The sequence below is a fragment of the Ambystoma mexicanum genome, chromosome 4p (genome assembly GCF_040938575.1).
Source record: "Ambystoma mexicanum isolate Mex_15411 chromosome 4p, UKY_AmexF1_1, whole genome shotgun sequence".
Lineage (NCBI taxonomy): Eukaryota > Metazoa > Chordata > Amphibia > Caudata > Ambystomatidae > Ambystoma > Ambystoma mexicanum.
Window position 1 is genome coordinate 1,048,386,861 of NC_090927.1, and position 15,823 is coordinate 1,048,402,683.

General features: G+C 45.4%; 1 long non-coding RNA gene across 1 annotated transcript in view; it reads right to left on the minus strand.

Annotated features, from left to right (window-relative positions):
• LOC138453612 (uncharacterized) overlaps nt 1-15,823 on the minus strand; it is a 253,514-nt gene that overhangs the window by 19,423 nt on the left and 218,268 nt on the right. Inside the window, exon 4 of the long non-coding RNA XR_011260483.1 lies at nt 4,569-4,979. This is a non-coding gene — a long non-coding RNA (uncharacterized lncRNA). The remainder of the gene's footprint in view (nt 1-4,568; nt 4,980-15,823) is intronic.

Consider the following 15,823-nt stretch of genomic DNA (forward strand, 5'->3'; position numbering starts at 1 on the left):
GGCTGGGTGTGCGTGTGTATATATGGTAAATGGTGTGTGTGCTTGTGTTCAGGGGCGCAACAAAACCTTCATTTCAGGGGAGCGAGCCCTTCAAATGTTGGGAGAGGCGCTAACTTCACGTGTGGTGGGGAGGAGCAAACTTATTTGTGTGGGGGCATCTAACTTCTTTATGCATTTTAGTAAGATTATTCTAGTGCAGCTTCAATGCATCAAGCAGTTAACTCTCTCCTTTAAGGCTGAAAGCACCCACTTATGGACTGCTGTGAGAATGACTGGTCTCATGTTCCCTCTCTAACCTTCCTATTACTCCCCTGGCATGCAAGTACTAAACCCACATTACAATTTCAATTGCTTAAAAAATTTGGCATTTGAATGCAGGTACTAACAGTGAAATGCCGTACATTAGTATTTGCTGGGCTGGGCCCTTGGTAACAGCGAAACCCAGGTGCCGTTTAACATCCGTGTCATTTTCTGTCCAGCAACTGCTCTGTCGGTCAGCCAAGTCAAGTCAACATAGCCCACAATTTCAGGGGGGGGGTGCTCAAGCCCAGCCAGCTCAATAGTGTTGCACCACTACTCTTGTTTAATGCCTTGATTCCTTATTGGTAATCTTCATTACTCCTAGCCCTATTCTTCCTCATCCCAGTACTTGCGTATGAGGCAGCACTTGTGTATGAGGCAGTATGCCTCATACACAAGTCATACACAAGTGCTGGGATGAGGTAGAGGTACATGAAGGTAGTGCCAGACTTAGCTACCTGTAATCTTCATTACTCCTAGTCCCACTCTTCCTCATCCCAGTGCTTACCTATGAGGCAACAAGCCTCATACGTAAGCACTGGGACAAGAAAGAGGGGTGTGGAGGTAATTCTGGGCCAACAAGCTGATTTTGGAGGTTGAGGTGGGAGAGGGGATGTGTTGGGGGGGTGGGATTGTGCAATAAATCATAATGATTGTCCATGTCCATGCTAAGCAGGCATGATATGTGGTATTAGTGGCTAGAGAGGCATTTTGGTGCAGCCAGTCTAGTAATTTCCTCAGTTTGGTATGCCTTTTTTATCTGGGCATTTCTGATAAAGCAGTCCTGCTAAGTGTAATTACCTGGCTAGACTGGCATTTGGGTTCTGCCAGTGTAGCCGTTTCTTATTGCGGCACTATATATTTTTCTGGGCATCTGTGATAAAATTATATGATTATGATATGTCATATATAACGCGCCTATACACAAGTGTTTTTAGGCACGACAAGATAAGGGAAGGCAGGACAAGACAAATTATCTTACTAAGCCTTGTGTCATTCAGATCTTGCAAGTGCGAGAACAAGAAGTGCAAGGGGAAAGGGAGGGGGGAAGTGCAAGGGAGAGCGGAGGGGAAAACAGGGCAGCAATGCTCTGAGTAAGTGCAGCCAGGGAAGCGCGGGTCTGGGTAGTGCAAGGAGAACAAGGGACTGTAGGGTTAAAGTCACAGCCCCCAACTGCATGGTAGGCCCGGAGGCAGTACAAGATTGACGGATCAAGAAAGAGCCTGGACTCCGTGGGACGGAGGGTAGCCAAGCAACCAGTTGGTACAGCAGACAGGTAGGTCAGCACGGGAGGGAGAGGGAGAGAAAGCAAGCAGAAGAGGAATGTTTTCAGCTGCTTCTGGAACTCCAGATGGTCCGGCTTAAGTTTGGGAGGGGCAGAGAGGCCATTCCAGTGGTAGGCAGCTGCAGGGGAGAGGGATCTACCCCCCCACTCTCTGTCTGGAAAAGCATCTAACCTTTAGAGTTCGAGAAGGAAGGTATTTTGGAAGAGAGCGTTGTATGTAGTGCAGATCCCAGCGAAAGATAATGCAAAGGGTCTTGAACTTGATCCTTGAAGCCACCAGGAGCCAGTAGACAGATTTAATGGCTGGAGAGATACAGTCCCTCGGCTTGCGGCCAAGGATAAGTCTTGCATTCCTGTTCTGGATTAGTTGCAGAGGGCGGAGAGTAGAGGAAGGGAGATTGAGAAAGTAACTGGTGCCAGTCCAGCCTAGAGAGAGCCAGGGCTCTGGGGACAGTGAGCTTCTGGGGGAAAGTGAGAAAGGGAAGAGTCCCTTTGAGGAGGTACCGCTGTTAGTAGGACTTCTTGGTGACGTCTGAGATGTGAGGAGAGAAAGAGAGAGTGGAGTTGAAGATGACACCAGGAATAAGCGAGAGAGTAGAGTAGGCTGAAGGAAGCCTGAAGGAAAGCTGAGTGTCATCTGCATAACACTGAAAGTTAGAGGAGAAGGTAGAGATCAGGTGTGCTAAAGGGGGCAAGTAGAGGTTGAAAAACCAGGGTGAGAGGATAGAGCCCTGGGGAGTGCCACAGGGAGAGAGAGGTGGCAGAAAGAAAGGGACCAATTTGGACCGGGAGGGGCGGTCCAAGAGGAAGGATGTTAGCCACTCCAGGGCCTGATCCATGATGCCCAGGTTCTCACAGAGCCAATTGATCAGGATGGCGTGGTTAACCATGTCGAAAGCAGAGGAAGGAATTCTGGAATCAAAGTTAGAGATCAAATCTTTGAGGGGTTCAGGAGAGCAGTTTTCGTGCCTCTGACAGCTGTTAAGCCAGACTGATGGTAACGGAGACAACCAACAGATTCAGTGTGGAGAGTAAGATGGGAGATGGCAAGCTTTTCCAAGAGTTTGGGAGAGGGGAAAGTTCCAGTGGCAAAAGAATGATTACAGAAATCGGCCAAGACTGGAGCAAAGGTGTCTATGTGGTCCTTGATGGTTCTGGAGGAGCAGGCGAGCACCTGTTTCGACGACACTTTCATAGATGGAACTTTTCTAGAAACCTTGTCAGGTGTTGGAGAGAAAGAGGAGAAAGGAGGAGGGGAGGGAGAGATGGCCAAAGGGGGCTGAGAGAGGAAGAGGGAGAGCAAGAGGAGATAGTGGACAGGATGTCCTGAGTTTTAGCAGAGAAGCGAGAGCAAAAGCCATACACAGGGCCTGTTGTGGGAACATCAGAGGTAGAGACCGCAACAGGATTGGCCAGTTCCTTGCAGATTTTAAAGAGTTTGGCTGTGTTGTTAGAGGCCGCAGAGACGCAGGCTTGAATGTGTGCTCTCTTCTTGACGAGTCTTATTGCTTCGACTGGCATTTTGGTGCTACCAGTCTCGGTATGTCTAAATGTGACCTTGCATGCTTTACTGTAATGTTATTATGTGTCTATACGGGGTCTGTATTGTGCAGCCAGTTGGACAGGTTTTCATTGTGGCATGGCATTTTTAATAGCAAAACATCACAATGTTCATGTGCACTGTTGGTGACTTACATGTAATGGATCGGTGTAACCCTACAAAACAATAGCAAACCCTGTGGTTTTTTAGCCAATTTTTCTTAGAACTTGTGCTGTATATTGCATTAAAATACATATTTATATCTTTTTCCTAGTGCAGTGTGCGGCATACCTCTTCTGCAGCACGTTTGTGAGCATTGCGCAAGAGTGGTAATCTAGGCCAGCCCAGAGTGTGGCGCGACCCGTGATTTGTTGCTGAGTTGGGGGTAGGAGGGCCCTCAGTATGGCTCGCAGGGCCCCCCCAGATCTTGTGTTACGCCACTGGTTCCATGAAGAGATATTGTGTTGTATGACCTGGGCGGGGGGCAAGGCACTTTAGCCTGCCCCCTCCTAACCTTCTTCCCCCCCCTTCCCATGAGGAGAAAGGAGTTCCCAGAGTAAATGTTTTCCATTTCCAGCAGTGCTAAGAAGAAACATTTTCTCACACTCCAACTCCCCCTGATTTTTGGAAAACATATCGTTTAGTTAGTAAAGGCCCAGACCATTGACAAAGGATGCTAGTTTAATATAGGGTGGCTACATGGGATTTGACCCTTCATAATACTGGACAAGTGTGCATTTGTAGTAGGAGTCTCAATGAGTGGTTTGGGATATTGTAATGAACTCTTGGAGGGTACTTAAATAAAACCTATTAGCAGACTTCGGTTAGCTCAATGCTGATTGGTTTATGGATATAGGAAAAGCAATCATGTCCAAGCTGCTTGCAGGAGCCTGCTTTGGCTTCTAGTAGAGGAGTCAGTTAACACATTCCCATCAACTGCAAATGAATCCGAAGGCAGTGTTCCTGCTACACTTCTACAACTCAGAGATACGTTGGGGCTAAAATAGTGTTCAGGTAGTAATTGGTGATTGAAAAAGTCATATGTACAAATGTGCTCTCAATTACTCTGCACGAACTTTCATTATTTCCTTTAATGCATACATCCCCTTTAGAAAGCCGTGTTTCCAAATTAACACGCGTATGTATTCTCTCTCAAACGCGTTCTACAAGCTGCAGCTGCATCCTTTAACATAAGCACCATTTATACAAATAATGATACCAGCTTGAGTATGTTGGAACATGTCAATTGTCAGAAGCAACAACCGCAGCAGGAAATTGTGCCTTGTAACAGAAGAACTACAGGGTCCTGGCGTGCTCAGGACGTTTCTACAGTGCACGCAGCGTGTATATTGTCAGAGATAATTTTTCCATTCCCAGACAACAGCTTTGATACAGCAGGCTGAGCACGACAGGTAAAATATTTCCAGGCGTAAAAAGACTTACGAAATCTGCTGAATGGCCCGTGCAAGAGCAGGCTGATAGCAATGCCCCGGAGGGGACCTTGATGGCACCTTCCAGCGTTTTGCTGTTGCTTCTGGGCCTTATCCAAGCAGCAAACCCAAGGGCAGTGACAGTGCATCCACACAAAGATTTATTGTTGGGGAAAAGCATTTCATTATAAGTACATTTCATTAGAACCTCTGCAGCCAATGACCAGAGTCAGCTGCTGCTCACTGTTTACTAAAATGGTGCCATGACGTCTTGAAGATAAACTGAGAACCGTTGAGCAACAGCTTGTTGTGCAAGAAGAGAACAGCTGCGTGTTCAGGCGCTGGCGTTAAAATGGCGGACGGGAGGTTAACTTGCTCATGTGCTTGTTGTTGTTTGTTTCCAATACTTCTGCATGTTGCAACGCTGAAACAGAATACAAGACGTGTCTTTGTTGCTCAAGTGATATTCCAGCTAAACAAGTATATATGTTTAAGACTCCACCAATAACAAAACGTGTGTATCCAATTCGCAGACAGATTGTGTGACCCTGTTAGCCACGTTTCAACTGCATAAATAGTATGCGTAGACTAGTGTATTTTAAAAAGTCGAATGGAACCTGGACATGTGAATATAATGTGCCATTTGAAATCACTCACATGGGTTACTTTTGCTCCTTTTCCAGTTCTGGGAGACAGAAAGGGTGATATGGTAGCCACAGGTTTGTGAAGGGCAGCTGACATAGGGCGGACAAAAGTCCCATATTTTGCCAGACTTCCTGATTTAATGGGCTGTGAATGAACCACGTCCGGACTTTCCCCCTGTACAGCAGGCAGGGCTCAAGTCGAGTGTAAACGCGGGGGGATGGAGTCCACACACTTTATTCAGAGGGTGGACCCAGTCCCCCCAGCTAAAATGAGAAACATTGAAGGACCTCTTTGAATTTATGAATTAAAGACGACCTCGGGCCTGGGATCAATCGTGAAGTTTGGAGGCCGGACACTTTACCACTGCACTTTATAACCTGATGAAAAATAATAAATAACTAAAGGTGAAATGTTGCATTTAAGCATTCCAAGACAAAGGGAAAACGTTTGTATTGGTGCTTGGAGTTTAAAACATGCACACCTGGTTTTCAAAAACACTATTAGAGGAAAATATCTTCTCTGGTTTGTGTTTATGTTGATTTCATGAAAAGCAAATTACATTCTTACTGTGAAATATGGGTGGTTATGCAAAAACCAATTGAATGAAATGTGAATATTTCACCTTGACATGCTAATTTCTGGCGATGTCGCATCCCTTTGCGTTGGTCGATGAGTCCCCCACTTTAATTTTTAGTACTTGATCCCTGGCAGCAGGATAAGTCGATCAAGGACTTCCGAGGTCATACTTCACATTTTTTCGCGTGACATTTCAAATCGCAAGGAAGGCCAGCGTCTTCCACGGAGGTGTCGCCTTGTTTCACACACCATTACGATAAGAGTTATTACATTGATGGCCCAGAAACCCAGTGCCTGGCGAAGGACTGTTATCATTTAGAAGGTAGCAATGGTAGACGATAACACATTGAAGGGGTAACGTTGCATACTGTGTGAAATAATGACTCAAGCAAAGGGCCTCATATTGTGTTGCATTTTGGTTCACTCTGAACACACTTGTAAATCGCAAGGAGATTTGTTTACCTTCACATACATTTGCAGGCTGCATCTGCAATCTCCCGTTTATGATGAGGAAACTGAAGCTATAACCATATTCCTTTTGCTGCAAATACTTCTTTAACAATCTGCATATTGTTAGGTTAGTTTCTTATGCAATTTGTATACTTTTCAAGCTATTTCTACAAAACTAATTATTATTTAAGCTTTTGAACCCCAAACCTTAATAAATACCTATGGACTAAAACTGGGAAGGTATCTGGTCAAGTGCTTCCATTGCAGACTGGGCCCAAATCCTGGTTTCACCTTAAACCAAACTGGGTGATCCTGGGCAATTGTATAATCCCACTCTGTTTTATCCACCCATAGTTCCCAGAAGTGATTCAGTTTGCATCCTTTTCTAGTAAAGAAAATCCGCCCTCATGATACATGTATAATATGGGATTATGCATGGCTTTTGCAGCACAGGCCCTTAGAAGAAACCTAACAGGTTGCTGCATGCATTAAAGTTCTTAGAGGCTGGATAGGGGGTGGGGGGAGGGCGTTAATGATGCTGTGTGAAACCACACGCACCACAAATTGGTTCTGAAGCTTCTACGCGTGTAAAGTGTCCTGCAGAACCAGTTTGCAAAGTTGGCCACCGTAAACTGACAGAGTTGGATCATTAATGTAACTCCAGAACTTGAGACTCAAGGAAGACCGCAGGGAAGCTATGGGGGCGTCAGTGGTGTGTCACATTCCATATAAGGTTGCCATATATAGACCATAGCCAACATGCTGTAGGGGAAGGAATAGAGTTTTCTGGATGGCTGATGTAACCCATTGCCCACATCTGGTTGTCATTGGAAACCATTGTCATGGGTTTTTTACATAGCCAAAGATCGTTCACTTCCCAGCCCTATAAAAGAAAGGGTCGGCACCCATAGAGTGTGCTCAGGGGGAGCTTGGATGTGTGTGCAAGTGGCAGTCCCCTGGCTCCAGAAATGGCTGGCGGACGGATGGCTGGATGGATAGGAAGTCGTGCAGGAAGGCAGTGATGGGAGTGTACTGCTCAGCGGCAGCAGCCAACAGAAAGAATAACAGGAGACACTGAATACTCTACCCAATGCTTAATGTTCAAAACTGGGAGGACGGAGACAGGGGTGACTGCGCCCCTGATCTTTAGGCCGGGAGTGAACTGGCTACACACAGCATACATTTCTGGGCCTTGCAACTCCTCGTGGATAACATCAAGAAAGAGAGTTTCTAGAGGGTATCGAGACCCCTGCCGGTGAAATCGGGGCAGGTGAGCAGAAAGATTAGGAACTGAACTATGACAGTAAAATAACGACGGACCTACTCTGATTGATAAGGACTGGTTAATTGAGAAAGGGATAGGGATTGGCATGGGGCATTGATGCTTTCCTCGTGTGTGTCATGAGCTCATAATATTATAGCTGGGTGCTAAGTCAGAAATCAGAAAAATCAATGTTTTGAAGAGAGCAATATCTTCGTTGAACAATTACGCATTCAATAATGAAAGTTTTTAAATTAAACTGCAGGCTGCGATCAATTCATCAGTACAATAGTTAAATACAACACTACAGTAAGTAAGTAAAGGATTGGGAAGAAATTACTCACATGCGCCAACCTAATTCCTAGAGTATTCAAAGGTGAGTCATCCAATTAGTGTTATATAGTTGAAATAGGGTCCAATTTATGATTTTGAAAGAAAAATTTCCAATTCAGTATTGGTGATGTTCTTGAAATCCTCTGTTCTTTTCTTATATCACGAGAATAAAAAACAAAGATGATGTTCTGCCTGGTGTTAGCTTCACACCTTATAACTTTCAAATCAATTAACATGCACAGATCCTTGTTGAACTTCAAATTCTTTGTCCTTAACGCTCTCTCGATACGTGTATAATTTCTGATAAGAACAGAAACCAAAAGTATGTTTGTTAAACTTAAAAAGGTTTGCATAGGTTTAGCACATCAAATTAATAAATAGTATCATTCTAAACCTGTATCAATAAACATTGTGTTCGACTCACCCTAATAGTGATGCAGTTTTAAGGGTCACATTTGATTTCATCCAATTGATTTTTAATGCTTCAGATAGATAGAGAACAATATCGACGTTCGTTTGAATCTCATTATTAATATTTTTCATGAAAATAGTATACAATTCAGCAGCCGCACCTCCGATGTGCTTTCTCAAAGATCTTCACCGGAGCTTGCTACCGCATATACAATACAGAAGGAGATACGCTTTTAGTACTAGTCAATAAAGGACATGCTGTGCTTGGGAATTCCTTATTCCATTATCACATCAAGAGAGGTGAGCCCGCTTTCTGAATGCAGTCATTATGGCTCTCCTTTTGTTTTTATCCTCCTTAAAATGAATCTCTAGTGTAGATTGAGATTGATATACAGTGTTTTTTAAAAATTATTATCCATACATTTGACAGATCACAACCTTGTTAAATAGCTGAGATTAGGGTCTGATAAGATTTAAATGCTGAGGGTACTTTTGTAAACAGTCTATGTATTGGGACATTTGTGAATAGGAGACCACATTGCTTTAAATGGGAGACACAAATTGTATTGTATGATCCATGTTGCCTACAGACACAAGAGCTCCTTATTGATATTTAAATGCCCTGTTCACAGTTAGGTTTCCCGCCTCAAGATAGGAGAGTTTTCCAGTCCTGTAAACAGAGGATCAGACACAGTATTTCATCACCCCTAGAAGAAGTATCTTCAGGCATTTTAATTAAGGTACGCCTATTTCTTTGTGAAACTCTGCCCAATGTTCTCTTAAAACATGGTCACAGTGAACATATTTATAGAAGTGGCACTAGACACTTTGGATAAGGACGGAGGTAGAAGATTTGATTTTAGTGAGACTTTTGTCCTCACCACATAGGTGAATAGTACCTTTCAGGAGATATTTTGGCTAAACAGCAGAAGCATTAGCCAGAGATGAATTATATGCAAAATTACATACTGGTCTCGGTTATCGCGCACACTATTGGATGTACTCTAATAAATCGCTAGCATTTTCTCTGAATCTGCTGTCATGATCCGCAGAACACGCCCCTTTTGGACCTCATTGTCCTTGTCACAACGAGGCTTGCACACCTTGATACTCCCAACATGGCCGTCTAACGTGCAACATCTTCCTTGTCCTTATGTCAGACGTAGCGTATTTACAAATAGGCCACGGCCCCGCAGGCCCGCGCATCTCAATGCTACTGCAAGCAGCGACTAGACCTGTGCTCCGTAGTTCGTTACACTGTTGTCCTTGTTCCTGGACCTCCTAATTCCATTCCCATTACCCTCTTCCTTCCTCCTTGTTTCCCGTGTGCTGTGTGCTTACCCTCTTGGTTCCTGGATCCCGGAGTGTCTGAATCCTGGAGCTCTGAACGCACGCTGGAGCCAGAAGAGGCTCGCGCAGGCTTATACAAGACCAGGTCCGTGCGTAAGAAGACACCGCCCAAGAAATCCTACAAGGATCGCTCCCAGGTGAGAAAGGGGGAATTCCGTGACAGTTTGAGACGCCAAACGAACAAAGTCGAAGCCAACATGGAAGCGGCTGTTCAGGATCTCATGCGTGGCATGCAAGAACTAACGACCGAGGTACAAAATGTAAAGGCGGAAAACACAGCTCTCAAACAATTAGTTCTGTCCCGTGATTCTGCCACAAAGGAAAGCGTATTGCTGGGCGGCATTGTTGATAAATACGATGGGTCGGCAAAAACCCTTTGTGGATTCCTTGATTCTTGTTTGGTTCACTTTACTTTTAAGCCCTACTACTTTTCAACCGCTAGGGCTAAGGTTGGCTTCATAATTTCACACCTTTCCGGAAATGCTCTAACTTGGGCTACGCCCTTAGTCAATTCTGGCGATGGCCCACGTAGATGACGACTACGACGGTTTCATACAAGCCCTTAAAAACATGTTTGACCGCCCTGAGCAGGTCTACAGTGCCCAGGAGCGCCTGCTAGACTTTCAACAAGGATCCCAGGATATGCTTATGTATGTAACCCGATTCAAGCAATTGACCAAGGAAGATGACTGGTCTCCTGAAGCAAGTTTTACACTTTTCAGAAGGGGACTGAATGAGGAGATCAAAGATGAATTGGCCAGAGTGGCTCGCCCAAGCTCGTTACAGGCCCTTTTGGACCTTGCCATGCAAATAGATTTTCGTATCCAGGAAAGAAAGGCAGAAAAAGGGAAATCCAAAGTAACCCCCCCAAAGGTATCCTTCGAGATTACCTCCAAGACTGACACAAATCCAGGGTCAGCTACTGAACCAGAACCTATGCAGATAGGAGCCTTCCGTGGACCCATATCCCCGCAAGAAAGGATGAAAAGGATTCATACGGGGCTATGCATGTACTGTGCCTCGGATAAACACCTGGTTAGAGAATGCCCTCTAGCCCCTCCTCGGCGTCCGGGAAACGCCAGCTCCCGATCTTAGATGGAGCAAGGCTTCGGGAGAGAGATGTTTGCTCCACGTCTATTCCATCCTTGAACTCTCCTGGACAAAACAGCCTAGTGATTGTACAGGCCCTTCTATCGCCATCCAAGAATAAGACCTAGTCCATTTTGGCCTTGGTTGACTGCAGAGGTATGGGAGTATTCATTGATCAAGATTGGGTTACGTGTCACCACATTCCATACAAGACACGAAGTACCATGCAACCGGTGGAAGCGATCGATGGAAGACCCCTCACTTCAGGGCCTATAAGCCTGCAGACTAAAGAGATCCAACTTTCAATAAGCCATCACCAAGAGCTGATCAGATTTGACATCATTAAGTCTGCTCATTATCCCATGGTCCTGGGTATGCCCTGGTTACAGAAGCATAATCCTTATATCAACTGGGCAGCAGGATCCTTATTTCTTGGATCTGAGTTTTGTATGTCTCACTGTCTATTCCTGGAATCATCCGTGACACCTTCCAAAGGCCTATCAGAGTTATGCTGATGTGTTCTGAACTGCCATAGTCCAGGCACTACCCCCTCACAGACCTGAAGACTGCGCCATAGACACAGAACCCTCAGCAGTGATTACTTTGGGAGGATGTTTATCCTATCCGAACCTGAAAAGAGAGCCCTACGAGAATACTTGGATACCAACCTTGAAAATGGCACCATAAGACCATCGAAATCCCCAGCTGGAGCCTGACTGTTTTTTGTTCCCAAGAAGGACACCAAGGAACTTAGACCTTGCCTCGATTATCGTGGATTAAATCCATGCACCCTCAAGGACCTTTACCCTTTACCCTTGATCTCGGATATCCTGGAAGCGGTGAGAGGAGCTGTAATCTTCACGAATCTGGATCTCAGGGGTGCCTACCATCTGATCCGTATCAGGGAAGGAGACGAATGGAAAACAGCCTTTCGAACACCCTTTGGACTTGCTAATGCCCCTGCCGTCTTTCAACGTTTCATGGATAGGGTGTTCTCCGATATGCTGTTCATCTTCGTCATCGTCTACCTGGATGATATCCTGATCTATTCCAAGGACCTTCTAAGGCATGAAGAACATGTTAAGGCTGTGTTACAACTACTACGTGAACATAGACTCCTAGCCAAACCCGAGAAATGCCTGTTTAATGTGACCTCTGTTCATTACCTAGGATTTGTCCTTAGTCCAGAAGGAATTGGTATGGATCAGTCAAAGGTAAAAGCCATATTATCCTGGCCGGCTCCCACTTCTGTGAAACAAGTTTAATCCTTCCTGGTGCTAGCCAATTTCTACCGGAAGTTCATATCCACCTTTTCTGAGATTGTTCAGCCGATCATTGCACTCTTGAAGAAAGACACTCGCTTTCTCTGGTCTACACCTCAAGACAAGGCATTCCAACGTTTAAAGATAGAGTTTACTCAAGCCCCCATCCTAGCACAACCCGACATAAGTCGACCATATATAGTGGAGACGGATGCCTCTAACTACGCCATAGGAGCAGTGCTGAAGCAAGATTTCGAGGACAAGATGGAACACCCGATTGCTTATCTTTCAAGAACTCGGACTCCCAGTGAGACACATTACTCTGTCCTGGAAAAGGAACTGTTAGCCATCCGTCAAGCCTTCACCGAATGGCGACACCTACTCCTGGGAGCGAGACATTCAGTCCAGGTCCGCACGGACCATCGGAATCTTCAAGTTCTACAATCCTTGGAGTGTAGGAACAGTCGTCAGGCCCGTTGGGCATTCTTCTTTGCCCAGTACCAGTTCCACATCCACCATGTCCCCGGATCACAGAACATAATTGCTGATGCCTTATCCCGACGTCCTGACTACGAAACAATTGAAGACCGGACCCATCCCAAGATGTTTCCCCACACGATTTTTGTAGCCCAAGAAGTCAGTCTCCTCGGAGAAATTCGGATACAAACCCAATGCTCTGAACTCTGGAAGGATATTTCAAGGACAAATCTATGGAATCTAAGAATCAAGGAAGGATACTTGTTCAAGGATAATGCTCTAGTCATCCCCACACTGAAATCACAACAAAGGATAATCAACCTCTGCCACGATACCCTTCATTCTGGACATCGTGGCATCACCAACACCCTCCGTCTTATACAAAGACAATTTTGGTGGCCTAGAATGAAGACAGACATACAACTGTACATCTAAGCCTGTTCTATTTGTAGTCAGAACAAACAAGATAACAAGAGACCAGCAGGTCTCCTACTACAACCTACTCTACCAACAAGACCATGGGAATTCATCGCTACAGACTTCATTGTGGAATTGCCACCTTCCAGAGGATACACGACTATCATGGTTACCATTGACTTGTTCACTCACATGGCTCACTTTATACCCCTGCATAAACTACCGTCCTCATCAGAGCTAGCTGGAATCTTCCTGGAACACATTTTCCGCCTACATGGACTTCCTTCCAAGATCTTATCAGACCGAGGACCTCAATACGTCTCACAATTCTGGAAACCTCTCCGTCGCATTCTGGGAATCCAACGCGCTCTCTCATCAGGTTATCATCCGCAAACCAATGGAGATACGGAACGTGTAAACCAGACCCTGGAACAATACCTTCGCTGTTTCGCCACTAACGTTCAGGATGACTGGTCGCTCCTAATACCCGTGGCTGAGTTTGCGTACAACAATTCCGATCATTCGGCAATCAACACCAGCCCCTTTTATTGCAGTCAAGGATTCCATCCATCAGTGTTGCCCTCTGTTCTTCCACATCCCACACCTGTTCCTACCGTTGACTCCTGGATGGAAACACTCATCAATGTACACACGGAAGCCAAGGAACACTTCGAGAAGGCCAGAATACAAACTAAACAAAATGCTGATTCTAAAAGAAGACCCGGGCCTTCATATGCAGTTGGTGATCAAGTCTGGTTGACCTCGAAGCTACTACCCCAACACTTACGGCCAATAAAACTGGCCCCCCGGTACTATGGTCCATTTCCCGGCAAGGAAATCATAAATCCTGTCTCATACCGACTCAAGCTACCCGACTCCTGGAAGAAGATTCACCCAATTTTTCACACTTCTTTATTAAAACCCTACATCCGATCTTCCCGGAAATCTTGCAGACCCCCTCCGTTGGTGGTGAACGACCAAGTGGAATATGAAGTGTCCCAAATATGCGATTCCAGGTATAAACGGGGTCAGCTTCAATACCTGGTTGAATGGAAAGGATATCCTCCAAGGGAAAGAACCTGGGAACCAGCTTCTAACCTGAATGCCCCTCGATTGCTCAGAAGATACCATCTCATACACCCAGGCAAACCCGGTGGAACGAGTCTTTGGGGGGGGGCATGCTGTCATGATCCGCAGAACACGCCCCTTTTGGACCTCATGGTCCTTGTCACAACGGGGCTTGCACTCCTTGATACTCCCAACATGGCCGTCTAACATCTTCCTTGTCCTTACGTTAGACGTAGCGTATTTACAAATAGGCCACGCCCCCGCGGGCCTGCGCGTCTCAATGCTACTGCAAGTAGCGACTAGACGTGTGCTCCGTAGTTTGCTACACTGTTGTCCCTGTTCCTGGACCTCCTAATTCCATTCCCATTACCCTCTTCCTTCCTCCTTGTTTCCCCAACTCATGTGCTGTGTGCTTACCCTCTTGGTTCCTGGATCCCGGAGTTTCTGAATCCTGGAGCTCTGAACGCACGCTGGAGCCAGAAGAGGTTTGCGCGGGCTTATACAAGACCAGGTCCGTGCGTAAGAAGACACCGCCCAAGAAATCCTACAAGGATCGCTCCCAGGTGAGAAACGGGGAATTCCGTGACATCTGCTGTATCTCTTGTTGTGGGATTTCCTCAGGTTCTTTGATGTTAGATTATGTTATTTCTTAAAATCACTTATGCTTGATTGTAAGGCATAAAACTGATATACTTTCCATCCATATTGCTGTTTTACAGTTCACTTTTGGCTCAAGAAGAGATGTTATCTCAAAACGTGTCAGCCTTTCTATTTGAACTGCATTTATGATTAGATAATACTCCTCCACACAATCTATTCATTTTGGACTTCGTATCTGCATCTGAAAAGCAAATGAATAAGAATTTGCTCTACATATTAAATTACTGTGTTTTTTACCAAATGAATGTCTAGCATGTTCTTTACATTTTCAATTTTTAAAAATCAGTACTATCCTTATTACAGAAATTTGGTGAACCGTCTTATGACAGAATAGTAACAGTGTGCAGGGGACGGGAGAGTTCCGGCTTATGGAGCAGATGGCACCATTAACGTGCCACCACGTTCCTCACCGGTATTCCTCAGCAGTCTAGTCTTTTCCATCATGGCCACCCTCATCTCTACCAATGCCTGTCTGCTACCAGCACTCACCACATTTCAACCCTGTTTTCTTCCTCTTTGGGCCAAATGCTCCTAGTTTTCCTTTCGCAAACACATCGCTTTGCCTTATTCGCCCTCCATCCCCTTTTCCCTTTCGTCTTGGCTCCCGGTTGCCTACTGCTCTGCCGCTTCCCTTGTGGGTGCTCGGAGTTCTCGCTTGCCCTTTCTCCTCTTGGACTTCTCTTTCTCATTTTCTTCTACTTTCCCCTTTCTCATTTAGCTGTCTTTTCCTTCCTTAACCATTACTTGGGTAATTTAATTCAGCCCCTCTGGATAGTTATTGGACTGCCGTTTCATTCTCGGATACTCTGGAATTTTACAATTTTCATCGGAACTCTGAAGCATCTACTGAATTTGTCTCATTGCTTCATCATATAGGTTTTTTATTGGCCATTGCAGCTTTTTCCCCAATCCTTGGCTGTTCCAGGGAGAGAGCCTTTACCTGGTCAGTAATCGAACAGGCAAAGTGGCTTCCTTCCGTGACAGGCCATTCCTCCACATGGAGAGACAAACTTCTACTAAGAAGAAGAAGACACATCAACAGGCTTCCCTATCCCCATCTCCAGTTGTGGATTCAGGTGAGGAGGAGGAAGGGAGTCTTGAAGTTGACAGTATGTCCTTCACGCTATCAGATCTTCCCTACCTCAGTCCTAACTAGCATGTTTACAAGAACGCCGATAACTTCTTTCAGTGGGCACAGCCGCACAGCCCAATATTCTCATCTTGCTGCAAACTGTCGTTATGAAGCTGCACATGCACTCCTTCACATGG